Here is a 19,508-nt window from a genome sequence, read left to right as displayed (position 1 = left end):
TAAGTAAGGAGCAGCAGCACAGTGGGAGAGAAATCTGCTCTGAGAGGCAGTGGTCCCTTACCAGCATGTACAAGGAAGACCACAGGGGCTGAAGTCACTTGAGACGTCTGTAGTAGTGGATAAGCTGGTCAGTGCACTTGTATGCAAGAGTCTGAGTTCAAAGCCATTATCTCTATGTATAGGTACATGTTTTATTCTTAAAATTGCCTGTAAGACCTAAATTTTTCTCCTTTGTGGATATATAATATGGGAATCAATCTCTAATGTTACAGATTTTTACTGCCTTGTAATTGGTGCAATATTTTAGGTAGTGCTTTACAGTCATGCAGAGTTATAAATTCCTTAATGTGTTTTCCATGACAGCTGGCTTTTCTCTCCTGCACTCATGTAGGAAGTTACTATTCAATAGGCTGAATGTCTGAAATCTGGGGGAAAAAATAACTTTAGAAAAAAACTAAAAAAAAACAAGGAACGAAAAAGTGGTGAATGGCTGCATGAAGACAGAAGATTTTTAAGCTGCCTTTCACCAAAGAAAACTTATTTCACCTACTAATAATACCATGTATATCATAAAACCAGTCCACAGACATGGAGTGAAAAGAGGTGTGTGTTGTGCATGTACAGTATGCTGCATATTTGGTATAATAATTGAAAGTGGTAGTGCAAAAGATGGCAATCTGTAGGATTGGGAAAATGTCTTAAATTTAAAATTTAGGGAAACCTCAGGTTTTAGCTGTGCAGGTTTTGTAGTTAATTGCATCAGCCCTGCCTGGATTCCTCCTAAGGAGGGCTGTATTGCATGTGGTTATGCAGCTAATTAAGCTTCACTTTTTACTGCTATATCCTCTGCATTGCATCTGAGTAAATTTTGTACGTATTTTAGAAAAGAGAAATTTAGATGCTGTATTTGTTTACTGTCTCTAAGAATCTAGTAAAAAAACTATATATTCAATGATTATTTGAAACTGCATATGGACCGTAGTCAATGAAGGTTAAATATATAGCTTTAATAAGGCTATTCTCTAAGTTGAGTGCTTAACTTTGTATAATTAGTAGTCTGTAGTCATTTTAATGAACTCCATACTCTGATAAAGTCTATAAGCAAGCTGTAGTTCTCTTTTACATTATTTACATTACTGCAAGGCTACATCCTATTTGGGGATACATAATGGACAAAAAAAAAGGTGTAATCTAAGATTGAAGAGGAGTACACAAAAACAGAAGGAACTTTTCTTTTGCATCAACTGTATGCTGCTATAGGTTGCATCAAATAGGGGCTGCTTTTCTTCACTTTCAAGATCTTTGCCAGTCCTCTCCATCCCTCATTCAGTGCACAGATGATCCCTCCATCCCTGTCAGCCTCTGGTATTAATTTCCATCACCCATTTGCCATACTTCAGATTTACACATTTGTGCTTTTTCCCCATAGTCCTTTCCACAACTGTACAGCGCAATCTTTCCATTGTCTTTTGTTCCTTCTTTAAAGCTCTGCTTTGCTGTGATCCTGCTCAAAACCTTTGCCAAACCCCCAAGCCTGCTCAGTAAGGTGCTAGGACAACTGCCTGTTGTGCTGACTAATGTTGCCTTATTGTCTGTGTACTCCCACATCAATCTCCCTGTTTTCTCTGCTGTTTTCTCCATTCCTAAATCAGTAGCAGTTTGGTGCAGGGTTGCTCTGCTGCACAGCACCAGTGCAGCCAGTTCCATCACCTCTGAGATGACAGTGTGCTCAGGAAATGTAATTGAGCTGTCTACAATGGAGAACGTGATTGAACCTGTGGGCAAGGCTGCTGATAGTTTAAAGTGGCTTCATAATTTTACATTGCACACGTGATCAGTCTGGTAAAGTGAGGACCTGGTTCTCCCCAGCAGGTGCTTTGGAGGCAGTGTTCTTCTGCATCTTGCTAAGGAGAGCTTGGAAACATGCAGTCATTCCTCCTGACTTCAGATGTCTACAGTGTAGCTTTTACCATCTGAACTGCCTATCCTAAAGAACTTCCTAATTACTGGGATTAAATAGCTGGATATAACTGACTGCTGCTAGACATCTATTTTAGAACTGGAACAATAGTACCAATGGGAGAACTTAGTGCTTTTTGTTGACTTGTATGAAAGCGTAAATAGGTTAGTCATAAAAACATCTGCATTGCAGGCATCTGGGTCTGGTTAAAAAAAAAAAAAAAAAAAGAAAAAGAAAAAATGACTGAAAAACAGATAATTTACTGCACCTGAGAAAAGGACAGGAATGTGCATGTTGCTTGGCCACAACATTACCTACTCCTGACACTGGTCTGCAGTGGCAAGCTCTTTCAGCTTGGACAGGGCCATGACCCCCTCTCCTTCATGCTTTCATGTCTTCTTGTGGGAAGCTACTGCCTGGGAATGATAAAAAGGGAAGGGAGAAAAAGAGTAAGGAGCTGTTGTACAGCTGTGCCTGGAGTTCACACAACACAAGCTGAGGAGATGCTTCTCCTGTTCTTGTTCCCTTTGTGCATGGGATTGTACACTAAGCCTCCACCATTTCTCAGGCAGACTCAGTAAAAGTTTGCTGTGTGATTCATTCCTCCTCCCAGTGATAATAATCAAGTGGAAGTGACTATAAGTGCTCAAAGAAAGAGTAACCATTGCTAGAAATATCAAACTGACCAACCATTACCTGGATGCTACAGAAGGAATCAATACCAAATATGGTTTCTTGAGAATCACAGGAGTAATCACTGAACTCTGTAGACATAATGATAACTGTTTGATCTCTGGCATGTGGGAGCTTAAAATGAAGGTCATGTTCAAATCTGATTGGAATTCAGGGAAAGATGCTTGGCTTATTACCATGGTTATAGTGCTGGATTCTATTTACATTAGTAAACAGTTTAAAATACTTGACATGTTATTCAATTAAATCTGTGATTGCAAGCTGACAGACCAAAGTTCATTGATTTTTCCCACCATATTAAACTAAGTACATGGCACAGTGTTTCATTTAGCCTGTCTACTTAACCCTTTCACCTTGATTCAATTACCCAGAATAAAATTAATGTGTAAAATATTAAATAACTCTAAATTTCTAAATTAGAAGGCATTGCAAGAATATATTCATCTTGATGGCTTCTGACATACATTTATTACTATATGATTTACAATTTGCTATGGATCACGTTGTTATCCAGATGGCAAAAGTAAGTCAGAAAGTTTTTTCTCTATACTCATTCAGTAAATTGATAGATTCGTGGAAAGACTGAAAAGGACATGAGATTATCTTCTCTGACCCCATCTAGATCTCTGGTCATAAATTTTCCCTTTACTTCAGGATGAAGACCAGTCTGACAAAGGCAAAATTTGTGGTTTTTGCTAAAGCAAGTCATGTACAGAGACAGGCCAGCTTGATTTAAGGACATCAAGGAATGAAGACTTAGCCACTTCTTTAGTCATTTATTCCAGTACTCAATCACTTTCATGCTTAGAATCATGTGCCTTATTTTAAATTTCAATTTGTCTAGATTTAACTTTCAGCTATTAGTTCTTGGTATACTTTTCTTCACTAGATTAAGTAGTCCCTCCCTAGCCACTACTTTCTGTGAAAGTTTTAAAGTTTTTTAATCAAGCTACAAGGCAACCTTCTTTTTGTCACTGTAAGTATTATCTCTTTAAACTATTTGATTTAAAGCATTTTCTGTAGCTTCCAGCTTGGTTTTGTGGCTCCCTCATACATTCTCTCCTTTTTTTTCCCCACAATTTAGGGAACAAGCCTGCTGGAACTGAGCACAGAAACTTAGCATTCATTTAAAATCTCAGAAGCGCTGACTTTTGTATTCACTGTTTCATTGGTTTTGGATCAACCTCTTGACACAGGATTGTATAGGAAGACCATGTTAAATTATTTTTAATGGTAGAGAAGTACTCATGAAATTTATTGTTATCCTTTAGTCCTTGGTTCCATACTTCATTTTTGTAAATGTTAGTTTTTCTGTTTGGCTGTATTAACTTGAATTTTTTTTCTTAGTATGTCTAGATTAGTAAATGATGGATCATTTTGTGTGCCTGTACTGCTTTCATTAGTATTGACTATCTGCTAATCTTTGTGACAGCTGCAGATTTTACCAGCAATGATTACATTTTCTTCCATATCATCAGTAAAAATGCTAAACATGTTCATTTCTAGTATTAATCTTTATGGGATTCAAAGAGAAATAACATTATTCAGTCATGATTCCATATTTGTGCCTTCTTTTTGAAAACAGAAAACTGAAATAATTTAGTGGATTTCTAATGTATTTAACATGTATTTATTATATTATGTGCTTTTTGTTTTGATCAGAAAGTCATGTGGCACTAGATGTAATAGTTGTCAACAACTTAAGTTTCTTCAGTTTTCTTCAAAAACATGATTTAGTGTTTTTCAGATAAGGATAAGAACCCAAACTAAAGACACTGTACAAAAAAAACCCTCTAAAATTGTCTTTTAAAATATGTTTAGGGGGAAGGAGAACAGCTGAAAAATATTCAAAGTAAATAGCCTCTCAAATTTATCTTAGGTGTTTTCAATTTGTTGCTCTGCAGGGAATGATTTGCATTCGTTAAGAATGGTGGTTGTGTAAGATTCCTTCTTTTTAAACATCAAGGGAACATTCATATTTTTTTCTTTTCCTGCAAGGCATGATCCACAGTTTCAGTTACAAAGGTGTCTATTGTTTGTATTATCTGTTGTGTTGCATTTCTTCTGGCTGGTAATTGAGGAAAGATCCCTGCAATGAGTTCATTAACTGCTGATGAATAAAAGAGATTTGAGATGTAGAAGTGTGATTGTGAATTTGCATTCACAGTTTTATAGTGGGATATGTAAATTTTCAGTTCCTTACAGAAGCAGTTGTCTGAGCAGATTCCTAGGCTGCAGCACAGGCATGTTAAATGTCAGTATCAGCATTGGCTATCTAAACCCCAAGATAAGATCAATGTAAGGATTTATCAGAATTATTAATTGAGCTGTGGCTGTATAAGACCTTGCAGACAAACAGCATAGAACCTTCAGCTCCCAGGAGCTGGCTCACTGCTAATGCACAACACCTTGCAGGATTCCAAAAGGTTCCTTAACTCTCCCCTACCCTGGAAGTCTTAGGGGGACAAAAGCAGTATTTCTGTCAAAATGTCCTGGTACTATCCTTTCTTGCAGTCTGATTCTTTTTTCCATAAGCAAAAAACATCAAGGTTCATTATCAAGCCAAATCCGCTCAGGTGTCTTTGTCAGGCTGCCTGAGTCATGAAGACTTTTCTGACTGTTGTGTTTCTAAAAGTCCCCTCTCCGTGAACTTTTTCCATAACTTGCAAGGCCTTGCAAAATGAGAAGTGATCTCAAACAACCCTGCAGGTAGCACAGGGTGAGAATTTGAACATGGGCAGATCCTGGCAAGCAGCAGGCAACAGTGGCTTACTGAGGTGGTGTGAACAGGAGAGGAGGAGACACAAGTGTAGCTTTTCCCTTGTAGGTTGTGATGGTGAGCCACAGACCCACAGTGCTCTGTGCTTGACAGCGTTCTCATGGGTAACCTGAGACTTTTAATTTCAAATGAGAGCAGTGGAAAACTTGGGAAGTAAAAGTCACAAAGATGAGATGACATTGAGCAAGTATTTCCAAAAGGATCATTAGTCTTTTGAGAAGTAACTATGGGTTCTCTCTGTCAACCTTGGTGCAGCTCCAGTTGTACAAGGCGATCACAGGAATCACTGGTGTCCCAAACTCATAGTTGCCTTGTACAGCAGTCTCTTGAATGGTATTTCGCTTGAAGCTGACCAAAGGAAAAAAGACTAAAATTATACAAAAATCATAAACTATATTTTGGAAATCCAAACTAGGCCAGATTTTGCCTTTTTTTTTTTTTTTTTTCTGAGCTCATAAATTGTTGTCATTCTTTGTGAATGTGCAGGTGTTGTGGTTTAACCACATTCAGCACCCTCTGCCCGATAGCAGGACAGGGGAAAGAATCAGAAGAGCAGAAGGGACACTTTAAAGACAGTTTAATAGGTAAAGCAAAAGCCACATGCACAGGGAAAACAAAAGAAACAAATTCATCACTTACACAGGCAGGCAGGGGTTCAGCCATCCCCAGGGAAACAGGGCTCCCTCATGTGTAACACTGACAAACCATCACTGCAAAGGTCCCCTCCTCCTTCCCCCAGCTTTGCACACTGACCATGACCCCAAATCCCCTGCATCAGCTGGGATCAGCTGTCCCCTCCCAACACTGCACCTCCAGTCACCTCACTGCTGGGATGAGGTGAGGAACAGAAAAGGCCTTGAGTGTTGGAGCAATGCTCAGCAACAGTGGAAATATCCTTGTGTTACTGTAGTGGGTTGACCCCAGCTGGGTTCCAGGCACCCACCAAATTTTCTTTCTTGCTCCCCTCCGCAGCTGGACAGGGGACAAAAAATATAACAAAGGGTTCACAGGTTGAGATAAGGACCAGGAGAGATCACTCATCAAATAACATCACAGGCAAAACAGACTCAACATGGGGATATTAAATGAATTTATTACTAAGAAAATCAGCAGGATAATGAGAAGTAAAATAAATCTTAAAAGCACTTTTCCCCACCCCTCCATCCTTCCCAGCTCTACGTCTTCCTCCAGCAGTGCAGGGAGATGGGAATGGGGGTTGTGATCAGTTCATCACAGGTTGTTTCTCCTACTGCTCAGGGAAAGGAGTCCTTCCCCTGTTCCAGCTTGGGGTCCCTCCTACAGGAGACAGCTCTCGATGAGCTTCTCCAATGTGAGTCCATCCCACAGGCACCAGTCCTCCCCAAACTGCTGCAGCACAGGTCACTCTTCACAGGATGCAGTTCCTCAGGCACAGGCTGCTCCAGCCGGGGTCCCCCACAGGGTCACAAGTCCCACTGCAAACCTGCTCCAGTGTGGGTCTCCTCCATGGGCTGCAGGTGGATCTCTGCATCCCTGTGGATCCCCATGGGCTGCAGGGGCACAGCTGCCTCACCATGGGCTGCCCCATGGGCTGCAGGGGAATCTCAGCTCTGGTGCCTGGAGCAGCTCCTGCCCCTCCTGCACTGACCCTGGTGTCTGCAGGGCTGTTCCTCTTATGTATTTTCACTCTGCTCTTCTCTTGTTGTTATTATGCTGTGCAATAACTTTTTTTGCCTTCTTAACTATGTTATCACAGAGGTGTTACCATCATTCCTGACTGGCCCTGCCTTGGCCAGCAGTGGTTCCATTTTGGAGATGTCTGGCATTGGCTCTGCTGCACATGGAAGAAGCTTCTGACAGCTGCTCACAGAAGCCACTGCTGTAGCCCCTGCATTACCAGAACATGGCCACACAAACCCAACACAATTATCAACCCTGCTTTCGGAACAAATCCAAAACAGCCCCAAAGCAGCTATTGGGAATTAACCCTACCCCAGTCAAAACCAGCACTCCAGGATATGCACACCACCTGATAAACCTACCCAACCAAAGCATTCCACTGATAGTTGTTCTTTCTCTTCTTTGGCTTCAAGTCTGAGTCCATGGACCTCAGTATTATCTCAGTGCTTGGAATGGTGTGCTGGCAATGCATTATGCCCTGCAGCATTCCTCATCCCCTTGCCAATCCAGCAGCCTGAGCTTTTGAACAAGAGTCATTACAACGGGGGTGCTGTGCTCTGGGGTGCCCTAAGGCAGAAATGTCTGCAATCCAGCTCTCAGCTCAAGAGTATTGTGCACCAGGATATTAACTGTAAAACTGGCAATATTGCTTTGGTGCAGAGGCTTCCTCCAGGCACCCACAAGACAGATGGCTTTATCAGTACACAGCCATTCACCTCTGCATTGCAATTGGGAAGAAGTACACGCAAATTTCCAACTATCTTTGCTAAGCAATTTTACAGCTGTCTATCTGAAATTAAAGCACCCTCTCTTGGTTGTGCTTTGCATTTTTATAGTGACTAGCAATCTTCTTTCTACAGTGCTACACTCAGCCTTCCACTGGGTTTCTGATGCTCGCTAAAATATGTGACACTAAGTTAATGAAGATGAGTGCTTCAGGCTGTGAGGAACCAAGCAAAGGAGAAATCTGTGTAATCTGTATAATTGGACACTTCTACAGACACTGTGAAAAACAAATCATCTCTAGCAGGGAAAGGCTTTTGTGTATAAGTTCATAGGAAGGCACTGATCTGCACTTCATGGAAAGTCTTTGTAGAACCTATGCAAAGGGCAGCTTCCCATCCACAGCCCATGAATCCCGTTCCTCCTGAACTGAATGCTCAGGTCTTTGAATAGGTATGATCCAAGGACTGAAGCAGGGGCTTGCTCAGTAACTGTCTGTCCCACTCAAATGAGTGGAAATCCACGAACACATCTCTGAAGATGGAGTGATTTTCCATCCGACTCAAAACTAGTCAGAGGTAAGTCTGAAGATGAAGCAATCACGGCATGTGCACCCCTTGGCAATTGTACTCCGATTTTCAAATGAAGTTGACTCCAGCTTCCCATACATGAGAGGCAAGAGTGAAACATGCTTAAAGAGTACTACCACCTCACCATCGGGGAAAAGCAGAGGACTGAGATTTCTTTGAGCAGTGAAGTAGGGGCAGTTTACAGCCAGCTCTGAAAGTAACTTCCAGGTGGGAGAATCTGCCACAGCAGTTCTTAACTCATGGAGAAGCTCTGCTCTAAAAGCAGTCTCTGCATCCAAACTGGAGAAGTCAATGTCTGATAATCCGCAAAAATCTTGTCGACAAGTCTGTGATGCAGGAAAGAGGTAAAATCTCAGAGGATATCTTTTTTTTTTTAACCTTTGTATCTTAGTGCAGTGAATCCACATTCATTTTCAGCTTTGGAGAAGGAATATGGGAAGATGGAAGAAGCCTTCCTTCTGAGTTAGAAGAGAAAATCCCAACAACTTGTATTTTGAGCCTTGATTTGTCTGGGAAGACTATGGAAATTTTGGTAACAACACAGTAACATGAGAGGGAGAGGACTCCATCCAGATGAAAGAGGGAATCAGGAAAGAAGAGTGGAAGGACACATGCAACTTGAAGAGGCCTGTTTGCAGATTCTTCATAAAGAAACTTTTCCTACTTCTCTTTGTACCTTTTTTGCTCTTTCCTGTAACTTTTCTAAATCTTCTTCATTCTTTTAAAGATGAGAGAAAAAAAATTGCCCATGTTATTAAAACTGCTGGTTCACCACATATTTGTTGAAGTGTGCTCTGGTTTGTTTTCTAGTCCTTTTCAAATAATTTAGTTGTTTTTTTGACCCCTCACTGAGTAAGGAGCTGACATCTTCATGGTATCTTTTTTAAATTTATGAACAGATCTTATCAGTTTATGTAATTATGTCCACCATTTCACGATATCCTATGTGGAATTTTATCTGCCATTTTATCTTAAGTTGTGCATGATCATGGTGCTTTTCTGCAGCTTTGCACAGTCAGCTTTTGATTTTAATCCCTGTGATAACTGTAATGGAATCAGCAGTCTCTGTTCTCCCATTATTCATCACCTTTTCCAGGTCATTTAAGACTTTGCTGAGCAGCACAGATCCTGCCAAAAAGTCCCAAAGGATTGTGTTGGTGATTTCTTTCCAGTGGGAAAACCATATTCCTACTTTTTTTTCATATTTTTTAATTGCTCGTTAATTTAAATTAGGATCTTCTTAGCTCATGACACTTCCTTTTTAAGAGCTTTCTTTTACTCCATCCAATTGTAAAAATGTGCTTTAATACACCTTGTTTGCTTATTTTCCAATTCCTCAAAAAAAAAAAAAAAAGCCAGTAGGTTTGTGAAGTGTGTCTTCTTTTAGGGATGCTTAATGGAGTGTTTCCCAATATATTTTTCCATGTGTCTGCTCATTCTCTTCCTTGCAGTGGCTTCTACTGATTTGCTGAACAAGGGCATCATGTTCACTCATCTGTAGTTCCTCAGATCACCCCTGGAATCCTTTGTACAATTAGTCATTTCCCCACCTTCCCATCCCCTGACCCAGAGGATTCCCAGGGACAGGTTACACACTGCGGCTCCCAGTGGGGTTATTTCATCCTTCAGTTGGTTTAGAGCTCTTAGGTAAATTCCATCTGGTCTAGTGAGCTGTTAGGGTTGTGCCCTGGGAAATGTGATCTCTGAAGAGAGAACTCCAGGCTAAGTCCAGTGGATCCTACTTAAGTGCAAATGCTCACTGCTCTGACCCTCATTTTGTTTTCCACTCAGAGATTATTTGAATTCTGTTCTAGTAATTTCTGCTTGACCTCACAGTCAGACATTCGCAACATCAGAATAAAAACCACCTAATGAAAAAATAAATATTATAGAAGTGGTGCTCTTTGGATTAATGTCTTTGTCATGCATTTCATATGTATTGCATAGATTTTTTTTTTACCCTGTACTGAAGTTGATGAAAGAATCTCGCAGTATTCACCTTGAGACTTCACAACATAAGACATGTACCTTTACCAGGATTACGCCTCAAAATAGACTACCAGTAATGTTAAATAGCCACAAGTATGCTGTACAGTGCCATGCCAGAACTAATAGATGTCTGTTTAAGGGACCAGAACATTTAAACTGGACAGCAGATGGTATGGAATGGGAACCCCGTGTAATCAGCAATGTGAAGGCAATTGCAAGGAACCAAAACAAGGGAACATACCAGAAAGCATGCAAGAAAAAAAATTCAGCTAGCAAGGTTCCCACTAAAGCTATGTGATTTAATTGAAAGATTTTCTGTCAAACTTGGAAAGCTCAAGTAATTTATATCTTCTTATACTTCAGTTTAAAGTCTTACAAGGGAATTTACAGACCTTTTGTGGTTTTGGTGGACTAATTCGCTAGCCTGTTGCATTGGAGACACACAGAGTTCTGCAAAATATATTCAGGATTAATCAAAGCATTTCCAGTTTCTAAATCAGAAACCATTTTTGGATGTTACCAGCCTAGACATCCACTGCCACTAAATGTAAGAAAATTTCCTAGCAGACCACTATGGAAGACTTTACAACCTCTGGATGTTTAGACCCATTTTCTAATTCAGGAATGGTGAATGTCAGTAAAATTCTACATTTTCATAATAGCTCTACATTCATTTTAATTGTGATCACAGGTAGAAAAAGTTCCAGCCCCTCCAAACAGATTGTACAGGGTTGTTCAGAAGGTGGAACAGGTGCTTTTGTAGAATTCATTACTCACAGTTTATAAAGCCATGTGGAATATAGTAACTTAGACATTTTGATTGTCTGAAACTTTTGGTTGAAAGGCACGGAGAAGTACCAGTGAAATGACTGGCTGAAGTTGTACTTCTGTTGTAAAACAGTGCTTTATAATTAGAACCAAAATTGCGGTCATGCTTTGAATGTATTTGTGTCTTCTTAGAATGAATCCTTCTTAGAATGAATCCTATTCCATAGTCCTGATACCCACTGCAGCCATAATTTCATACTAATTTCATACTGTGGCTGTGCTCTGAAACAAATGAAACATATCCCTAAGTTACAGAAAGGCACAGCATGCTGTATGTTAGGGTTGTTCACACACACAAAATACAGCAGTTCTTTGCAAGCCATCCAGCCATTCACAGGCATTGAATGAAAGGCCCAGCCTCCTATCCCCATTTGCCATACCCAAATACCTGGACTTTCATGTCAGAATGCTGCTTCCTAAGCTCTCTCACCTGTGTGACCCACGGGACTTGGCATGTGTGTAACAGGGTTGCAATGTGGGAGACACACGAGGAGAGAGAATCCTGTGCAATAGTTGGTTGCATATGCATCTGCTTATGGGCAGTTTTACTCGTGATAAAATTTCCCAGCAGCAATACAGCACTTTTGGGAATGATCTGTCCAGCATTTTACAAACAAATTCGAATTCCAAAGACCCTGGGCTGTGTGTGTATGTGCAGTGGGCAGGTTACAATGGTTACACAGGTCATTGATCTGTGCACTGTGTATCAAGATGCAGAAGATATCCAGGGTGCTGTGATGAAACCTGGCATGACTTGGAACCCCTGCAGATGGAAAGAGGGATGCCTATGAGGACATGGAGTATGAGAGTCCAGCTTTCAGTCTCATCAGCCACAGAAGCAGCAAAGGACACAACATGAAGAGTTCTTGTCACAGATTGTAACAAAATTTCTCATACCAGCTCTCACAGTGAAAAACACCCACTACGGATGGCCAGCCAGGAACACATGTTCATGCTGGCATGGGAGCCAGTATCTGGCAGGTGTCTTGATGTAGACACCCATTTTAGTGGACTTTGGGGAGTAGAGCAGAATGAGAGAACCTTAACAAGCTTGCTCCTCTTTGCTTCTAAGCAGATGGGAAATTGTTCACAGGAAAGAGCCTAATGCATTGTTTTTTGTTCAAAACAGCAGCCATTGTATGTCTCCTTCAGAGCGAGAAATAATCTACTGTATGGATTAAAAACAGCTAAGTGGTGCACACAGTCAGAGGAGTGCATGTGGGCTTAAGTTCTTGTATTTTCGGGGTGCCCCGATGTTGGAAGGAAATGATGAATCTGACTCCATGTTCTCAGAAGGCTAATTTATTATTTTATTATCTATATTATATTAAAGAATACTATACTAAACTATACTAAAGGATACAGAAAGGATATAGACAGAAGGCTAAAAGATACCAGTGAAAAACTCATGACTCTCTCTCCAGAGTCTTGATACAGCTTGGCTGTGATTGGCCAGTAAGTAAAAACAATTCACATGAAACCAATGAAACAATCACCTCTTGGATAAACAATCTCCAACCACATTCCAAAGCAGCAAAACACAGGAGAAGCAAATGAGATAATATTGCTTTCCTTTTTCTCTGAGGCTTCTCAGCTTCCCAGGAGAGAAATCCTGGTGAAGGGATTTTTCCAGAAAATATGATGGTGACATTAAGTAATGATGTGTATTGCAACTCATGTATCCGGATATACCCACAGAGGTGCCATAGGCTTCCCACATCAGATCAGCAGTGTCTTGGTAGCTGAAAAATAGCTTTATGTTAAAGGATCATCCCCACCTTCTGCACTGCATGTCCTTCAGTGCACTACCCTGCTCACAGAGTGCGTGTGCTGAATCCTGGGACATGGCAGGACAGGGCATTGCACTTGTGAGGAAAAGGGAACTCTGTTACTGACTGTTTCCAAGGTTAACTGGGACTCTGGACCTGTGCTGGAAGTCCGTTCACTGCCTGCTAGATATGAGCCTTCCCAGAGTAACATCCCTAGATGAGTCTGTCCAGCAGTATGCACCCTGATCTTAACACAAACTTTTGAAATAAGTAAATGAGAATGGAAATTGAGAGCAACTAGTTCCAAGGCAGGCATCTGTGTGAGCCTTATCTGGAGTTAGGTGAGAGAGATCCAGCCCTGCTTACAGAACTGGGTTCCAGGTAAGCTCTGGAGCAGTACCTTTGTGCTTTTCCAGAAATGCTTACCTACCTTTGCTTAGGAAATACTTCTGGATCTTCCCCCCTGTAGTTTCTCACACATACAAATTGCAGAAATTTCTGACAAAATTTGCTTCCATGAAAGAATTTCTCCTTTCTCCATAGCTGTAATGAATTCGATTTTTTTTCCTATTATTTTGCTATGACATTTTTGTCAGTCTCTATTATTTTGTCCCTCAATGGCATCAAAGCACTGTGGGCAGGCAGGCTGCAAACACAGGAGTGACTGCTGGCAGTGGAGCTGTGGGAAGTGCAGGAGTCAATGCTCAGCAGGAAATAAATGAATAGTTTAAGCTACTTCAATGGTAACTCCGTAAGCCTCAGCAACACAAATCTCTTGCTGCTGTGTATCTGTAACCTTAGATGACTTTGAGGACTGAACTCTGCAGTCTATAGCTCATCTACACAGCATTGCAGTCTTCTTTTATTGATGGCATTTCCTGCTTCTGTCATCAACGTATTCCAATACATCTCCTTGATTTTGTGCTTTGTGAAGATACTACTGTGTAACTCAACAATACAACTAACATTGTTCCTGTTCCATGCCTCCCTTACCATCTTAAAATTCCTTTATCATCTTCACATCCCTCCTTTACACCGTGTTTTGCTGCAATGCCTACAAAAATTTGGAAACGGTCTGACTGTGAGCTGAGAACATTGCTGTGCATGCCAAGCTATACATTCTCTTTCTTTCCCTGTGCTCCTTCCACTGGTGGCAATCGTCTGCCTCCCCACAGACTCTGGGCTCTTTGGGGCAGGACTGTCTCTTCCTTCTATAACCTAACAGTGCCCAGCCCTGTTACCCCAACAGAGCTGGCAGTTTAGTTACCTTTGTTTAAGGCAAAATTACTTTAAGCTTAGCTCTAATTTTTGAGTAATGCCCATAATTATTTGCAAGGACATGCTTTCAGATCTAATAACTGTTAAAGTCAAAAAGCCTAGCATTAGTCATACAGCTGTGTGTTGAGGAAGATTTGGTGGTTTGTTTTCTTTATATGGTTTATTTTATTGATTTGCCTGCAGTGACAGCACTTTATGTTTACTCCTATTCTGCACAAAGGGGTGTTAGTGGAAGCTGTGGGAAGGTTCAGAATTCTGCCATGTACTCCTTCAGCCTGGACTTTTTAAGGATGATGAATTTTGGAAGCTACTTCTTTACTTAAATATCTGGATTGTTGTCAAAATTATGACTTCCAAATGTCATATTGCTCGGCAGGTATAGAATGAAAAAGGTATATGCTTTATGGGAAATCCTCTTTTAAAATTCTGCCCCTGTATCAGTATAGAGAGCCTTGAGTAAATCAAGCTTAATGGCCCTCAAAGCCAGCAGAGAGTCTTGCTTTAAACCAGTTTATTGTTCAGAATTGTGACTGCACGTAGGCAGTGCCCTGCAGTGTTCTGCCTGCAGTCTGTACCCATCAGGTAGGAGCAGTAACAGTGAGACATCAGCCCCAAGCCCCTGAGCGTGTCCCCAACATGCACATGTGCCACCTGCCTGGGGTGCCTTGGGGCTGCCAGCAGCCTCCTCGTGTCCGCAGGCGTGCAGCTGCCTTCCCCTGGCAGTGAGGGCTGCTCACCCCAGCCACCCCTGGGGCACTGTCCCCTCCGTGGTGTCACACGCTTGCTTTCACCTTGTCAGTCTGGTGACCTTGCCCCAGCAAAGCCAGTAATGTGACTGTGGTGGGTTCCCTTAGGAACGGAGTGTGGCAGCAGGAGAATCCCCTGCCTTGTCCCTGCTTTTCCTTCTGTGTTTGGGGCCCAGGGCACACCTGTGCAGGGTGTGGCAGTCGGTGCCCCCGGCAGCCCCAGCAGAGCACACAGCTCAGCAGTATCAGTGTCACCTGCAGGAGCCACCACCAGCAGTCTGAGCAGCTCCAGGGGCTTGTGTCCTTTCTGCAGGGGACTTTCTTTGGTGACCTGGCTGCACTGGAGGGGAGGCCCGAGGGGGCTGCTCACCTGGGCACCTCCACCACCTCTTCCTGTGGTTTAACTCATGCGCCTGATCTTGCATTACTCTTCCCTCCCTCTGCTGCAGGATGGCTGAAATGGTGTTCAGAAATAGATGGTAAAAAAAAAAAAAAAAAGCAATGAGGGGAAAAAAAGCAGGGTAAAAAGGGTAAATGTAGGCAATAGGAATCAGGGCCTGCTAGCATCCAGAATCTCAAGTGCCATACGCCATTGCTACTCCAGATTCCACAAGGGTCTCCAACAGCAAGAACTGATGAGCAGAAGAAAGCAGGATAGGACCATCTCCTGAAGAGAAATTTCCAGTGCTGGAGCTGGTATAGAGGGAAATGCTGATGTAGCTGCCCTTTTCAGGATAAAAATAAATATGCTAGGAAGTATGTGGGAAAATGAGCTGGTAAATAAGAATCATTGTATGGAGCACAGGAAACAAGGAAAATTGGGAAGATGAGTCTGATTTTAAGATAAAACATTTTTAAGGATCTGAAAGAGGGTTCTTATGATGCAGGAATCATACAACCATTAAAGCTGGGAAAGACCTCTAAGATCATAAAGCGCAGCTGTCAAGAGGATCAGCTGCCTGTGAAAGAGAACCTAACAAAGTCTGGGGCACATAGGGAAAGTGACATGTCCATTAATGATTACTGTCTAATTTGAGGCATTTGTCTGAGGGTGGTCAACAGCACAGGCTTCAAAATCTGCCAGAAGAGCAGGGGCCAGAGCCCTATGTGCAGTGCTGACATGGGTGATGCTGTCATGAGAGTCCCTGCTCCACACTCAGGAGAGGCAGGGACCTGATCATTGGCAGCATGGAAAGCTTTTTGGGGAGTGCCAGTCAAGAAGGGTCTTTTAAGAGTGTGAAAATAATTTATTTCTGTTGGTTGATTCCTGCTGCATTTGGGGAAGCAACCCTTGATGGTCCCAAAGGCACTGGATTACAGCAAAGAAACTTGTAATTTCATTATTGATTTGTCCTCCTAATGGAAGTAGAGCACAAGGTGGTGAATATGGACAGCTGAGTTGAAAGTATCCCTTGTCTTTAATATTGGGGAGGATGTCAGCATACCACTTGCATTCTTAGCTGCTTGATGCCTATTAGAAAACAGAGCCTCCATCAGGCAGGGGAGGCATTAGTGGATGAATGAAGAGAGCAGCCTGCACAGCACGGGGATCTCTGTGTCTGTGCCCCAAGAGGTCTTTGTGGCCCAGAAGGGACACATTCATCTCTGCATCCTGGCAGTCAGGACTCAATTCTCAGAGGCTTGGACTTCAAAAGGAATGGAAGCAATCCCTTGTTTGATCAAAGTTCTCCTGAAACAGCCTAGGATGGTTATCCTTTCAGAGTTCTTGGGCATGTAATTCAGATTCTGGTAACATCTGCAATTGCAGAAAATATTCTACAATTCAGCTGTGTTGCACATGGCCAAGAGATCTTTTTTAAAAACAGCTATGTCAGCCAAAGCATATTCTTTCCTTTCTCTTTTATTTTCTACACAAATAAACTTGTTTGGAAAGCTCTCCCCTGAATACTGTGTCACTGGAATCTCCCTGCCCTTCTCTGAATGGAAAGGGTTACACATAAAATGGCAGAAATTTTGCAGCTCCTGTAACTCTGATACTTCAGTAAGGAGGTTTTCCTTTGAATGTAGGCAAGGCTGCAAATTTAAAGGAAAATCTCAGTGTTCTGTGCATTTCCAGAAAAAGGCAGACTGCATCATTATCCTTGTCCTTCTCTGGGCAGCAAGCACAGGCCCTTCCTGACTGTTTGGGAAAGCTGGCATGGGGCATACAGTGAGAAACAAGAAAAAGGCCTTTGACTTTTCATGCTATAGGTTTTCATCCCAAATGCGTTTGGGCAGGTACTGGTAGGCTTCCTGTTAACTTTAGTCAGCTCCCAATTTTATGTTGATTACTTCCTGTTAATGCAGTATTTCCTATAGATCAGGGATACAGTGTGAAAGGTTCAGCATGGGGTCACTGTGAAGATTGCATATATATAAAAAAATGTTGAACAAACAGATTGGCAGGTTCCCAATCTGCTTTTAGTGCCCGGAGAAGTTGTGGACATATTCAAGGCCAAGAAGGATGGGGCTTGGAGCAGTCTGGTCTAGTGGAAGGTGTTGTGGCAGGGGAGTTGGAGCTACGTGACCTTCAAAGGTTCTTTCCAACCCAAAGCATCTGTGATGATTTGATGATGATGATGATTGATACTATAGGATGAGTTCAACTAAGGTTTGGGTTTTTTTAAATGAGACATTGCTCTGTTGGTGCCACAGGGCTGGTGTGCTACAAACATGGTGCAGTGAGAGGAACATGAGAACCGCCCCCTGTGTCCTATGTAAGCCAGAGCCTTGGAATAAAACAGAAGCATGTTCCTTGATGTAACATTAATTAGGCATCTGCTGAAAGGAAGATGAGGAAGTAGTATCATTGTGGAATACCTGGAATGGATTATTTCTCCAAGTAGAATCATGTTCTGCTCTCTTCCAGCAGGAATATTTCTCAGAGATCTTTAAGCTGCCATAGCAGTGACTATAGGGGTGCAAGTCAGCACTGACCTCTGGAACACTTGTCATGAACACCGGTGTGGGCTCAATGTGCGCATTGGTGCTCTACTGACTTACAACACCTGAAGATTCTTACCCTGCACGTTCAGAAGCAGGAATGCAACTGGAGTCAAATTCTGCCTTGCCATCTATATGCAAGGTTGCATGTATTGAAAATGGAAAAAAAGAGCTTTCTTAGCATGGTCTATCAATGGACACTACTAAAAGTTGGAGAAATTAATTTTATAGATTGTATTTTTACCACAATTTCTCACATAGTATTCTATCTGACTGCAGGAATAGAACTGAATTCAAGCACACTGCATTGAAAAGAGATCACAGTAAACAAAATGTAGCAATATCAGTAAGTATCAGCTTAGGTATTTTTAGTTTTAAAGAACTAGCAGTAGAAAAATGCACAAGACCATGCATAATGCTGAGTAAAAGGGAATGCTATCAGAAAAGAAAGCACTTATTTTTACACGTGTCTCCAAATAGCCCTGTTATATTAGCACATCCTTTGAACTTAGGTCATGGTTGCATTAAGCTTCCTACCCACTCAGGTCATCCTGTGGGTATAAATATATGCTTTAAGTTATATAAACAGCATCCAATCCTATTTGCATTGTCACTCTGTGACACAAAATGCTATAATGACCTCCTTTTTCCATGTCCAGTGCTATCTATAAAGCAGGCTTAGGTCCTTTTCTTCTTAAGGAGGTCAGCTCTCTTAATGAGCTTTAGGCATTCCCAGAGAGTTTTCCAATATTGCAAGACATACCTGGCCCCAGGCAGGACGGCTGCAGCCCTGCCAACACCTGAGCAGTGCAGACAGATCCCATGTGACAGCTTATGCAACGGAGCAGGGATTTATATACCCCGGGCCCTAGAGCATGGAAAGGGCTCGAGGGAAAGGAGCATCAGGTGAGCCAGAAATGTTTGCATGCTGTCTTTCTTGGGGTGCTTTTGGCACTGTAGGAAACTGCATTAGGCTTAATCTTATGTTTCATGAAGAGGCCAACTTGTAAAACAGCCTGGGGTTTAGTAATGTTTTGTGTGTTCTAGGATTGTAGGGGCTGAAATTCAACAAAGACTCTGAAATCATGGTTATTCCTCTCCGGAGAATGACACCTGGGTATATAAGGTTGCTGCAGGTATGAATTTTTTTTTAATTAATCTTAAAAATACCTGTATTTCTCTTAATTAGGTTGATTTTATTTCAAATTATTGTATGACCAATGCAATGGAATGCTGGTTTCTTGCGGGTTAACTCATATGACTCAAAATAATTAATCCTCTGCTGAAAAGCAAATTAATTATGACATTTCTTGATAATTGGTATCATGCTGGAATACCTAATGCAGAATATTTGGAAGGAGTTAATTCTTCTGCAGTGCTTAAACAGAAACTGCTGCTCCATAATTTTTTCTTGCAATGGTTTTGTGTGTTTGGGGCAGTGGGAAAATGCTAATGGAAATAAGGATGTGACTCAGCTGACCCATCAGTGAAGCACTTCAGCCAGATTCCTGGCCATGATAAGGAAACCTCAGTCAGTACTGACCTCTAGAA

The sequence above is a fragment of the Pyrgilauda ruficollis genome, unplaced genomic scaffold, assembly GCF_017590135.1.
Source record: "Pyrgilauda ruficollis isolate IOZ18807 unplaced genomic scaffold, ASM1759013v1 scaffold40, whole genome shotgun sequence".
Classification (NCBI taxonomy): Eukaryota; Metazoa; Chordata; class Aves; order Passeriformes; family Passeridae; genus Pyrgilauda; species Pyrgilauda ruficollis.
This window is presented reverse-complemented; position numbering follows the sequence as displayed.